The sequence below is a fragment of the Vicia villosa genome, unplaced genomic scaffold (assembly GCF_029867415.1).
Source record: "Vicia villosa cultivar HV-30 ecotype Madison, WI unplaced genomic scaffold, Vvil1.0 ctg.002009F_1_1, whole genome shotgun sequence".
Lineage (NCBI taxonomy): Eukaryota > Viridiplantae > Streptophyta > Magnoliopsida > Fabales > Fabaceae > Vicia > Vicia villosa.
The window spans coordinates 152,155-154,794 of NW_026705810.1; the positions used below are offsets into that span (position 1 = coordinate 152,155).

The window sequence follows — 2,640 nt, forward strand, 5'->3', positions numbered from 1 at the left end:
TAAAAAAAAAAAACGCAACATACGAAAGCGCTTTTGAAAAAAGCGCTCTTATAGGGGTGCCTACCAGAGCGCTTTTTCCTGAAAAGCGCTCTTAAAGGGGGGCCTACAAGAGCGCTTTTTCCATAAAAGCGCTCTTATAGGGGGGGCCTACCAGAGCGCTTTTAAAAGCGCTTTCGTAGCCTATAGCAGCGCTGGCTTTGGCAGCGCTTTAAAGCGCTGTTAAAGGCCAATAAAAGCGCTTTTAAAGCCCTTGAACGGCGTAGTGGAGGTTTAAGGAATTGCATGCATAAAAATTAGTAAGAGCAAGGATGAGAAACTTACCAGATATGATAGATGGAAGTTCTTAGTTTGAATTCAAAGGAGTAGAACTGTATAGTTTGAATGGACAAAAGTAGAAGTTGAGAAACTCCGAAGTTTTTGAGAGGTCTATCATGTCTCTTTGTGTTTTTCACCTAATTTTAAATGTAAAAAGTGGAGATGAAAAGACTGTCGCGTCATTTAAATGGGTGTGTCCGGATTTCAATGCTTGTATGGTGTGTTCAGATATTGAAAGTCATATATATATTTTTACTTCCATTTGGTGCGATTTTGATGAAGAGGTTTGTTGTATTTTGGTCATTTGAATTTTAAACTCCAAACGCTATGAAAGGGATCTTTTTGGTATTTTACCAGGATGCCAGATAAATGGTAACCGTACAATGAGCAATCCTCTATTTTTTTGGTCAAAATGGTAAATTCGAACAAATATAATTTTTGAAAAAAGAAATATTTTTGGATTTTATCGGGTGGAAGAGAAATAGTAAAGATGCAATGGACAATCCTCTATTTTTTCTGATCAAAATGGTGAATTCGAACAAATACATTTTTTGAAAAAAAGTGAGGAGAGAAGAATCTCAAAAAAAAAATCTCATATTCAAACTGAATTAATACTTTATCAGATTCAATTTATTAAAATATATTTAGTTATTCTACATATTTATAAATTAATTTTTTTTTAATAAATAAAAACAAAGGAACCAAAAACTAAAGTGTTATGGATGTTATCCATTTTCTGGACCCCAATTTGTTAGTCATCCAAATCATCATTATCGATTGTTTAGTTATTTATTATCGTCTCATTTACCATAAATTGAGAGAAAAATGGATGCGCTTAATTTTTGTGCAAAACTAGAATAGAACAAATATACATTTGTTGGGTTTAAGATTCTTTTTCCCAGCCGCTAGCACCTTACTGACATTTCAATGTGCGACGTGTTTTGTGTTGGATATACAACTTAGGATGGGCTAGGAACAAAACAATGCTTTGAAAACTATTAGTATATTAATCGATTTACTTAGAAATAAGAATTGAATATTTTCAATGAATAATTGTAATTTAAAACAAAAATTAATCCATTTTATTAAATAGAATCGTTATATATGAGTAAATATAAGAAAAATTGTTAGTTAAATGCTTAAAATATCGCTAGAAGGAGGGGTTGAACTTGAACCTCCGACCTTGTGGTTAACAGCCACACGCTCTAACCAACTGAGCTATTCCAGCTTCTTGTATTTAATTTTCGAAAACAAAACTAATGAAATATAGGTTATCTTACACCATGTAGACATAATTGTTTGATAAAATTATCAATATGTTTATTCACGAAATTTGAGTTGTAATTCATGTATATTTTTAATATTGATAATTCGGCGGTTGGATTGAACATGTTTGTCAATTATTCAATTTTGAGTCGGCAGGATTTGGTTAGCCAATTAATCAATGTTTTTTACTCTTCATTTTTTTTAAGTTTAATATCCGGCCTTGTGACCGACTAGTACGAGGGGACCAGTCTCACCGTCCATTAGTGAGAGCGACATTAAAGTCATAGTAAAGTTCTGTATAAAATGGCTCAACATATGAATTATTAACACTTACTGGAATTCAAATTTGAGACCTTGAAAAGAACGCATTATCAAGACCCAAGCTTTCACAACAAATCAACTCATGATAATTAACTCTTTATTTAGTTGTACTAAAATAATTAGTTCAAAATTCATAATAAAATAAATTTACTAATATCATATTGATGAAAAAATTAAGAAAAACTTAAGATGCTATCAACTAATTAGATACCAAGACCTTTGCAAAAAAAAAACAAATTTGACATTAAGTCTTTGTGTTCCTTTATGAATATTGGTGTGATTTTAAAGTCAATTCTTGAATAATCTTTCTCCAAACGAGGAGGTGTTCCTACAAGGACACTTAAATGTCAAAATTCGGTAAGATGTGAGTAGGTAGGAAATATGTGAGATTAAAATTGAATGATCATACTTGAAGATGATCTCTCTCTCTATATATAGATAAGATATACTTGTATCTACTCAAGTCCATTTATATTTTTACTTTTTTATCATTGATATCGTATCAAGATTAGTATGACACATCAGCATAATAAAATGTCAAAATAAGTAGTGGTGTTCATCAAATTTGAATATGCTCTATGATGTTTAAAATGGTATAAGCATGTTTTGTTGGACATGTGACTTCATACATAAAGGAGGCTGTGAATTGTGTAGGTTTGAAAAACATTGATTTAAAACAAAATCATTTGTAAAACCATTGAAAAAAATTTAAAACAAATGATTGAATAAGAAGCAGAA

General features: G+C 31.0%; 1 non-coding gene across 1 annotated transcript; it reads right to left on the bottom strand.

Moving 5' to 3' along the window:
• Positions 1-1,463: 1,463 nt before the first annotated feature.
• Positions 1,464-1,543, bottom strand: TRNAN-GUU (transfer RNA asparagine (anticodon GUU)). The gene has a single exon. It is a non-coding gene; the product is annotated as a tRNA-Asn (tRNA).
• Positions 1,544-2,640: the final 1,097 nt, after the last annotated feature.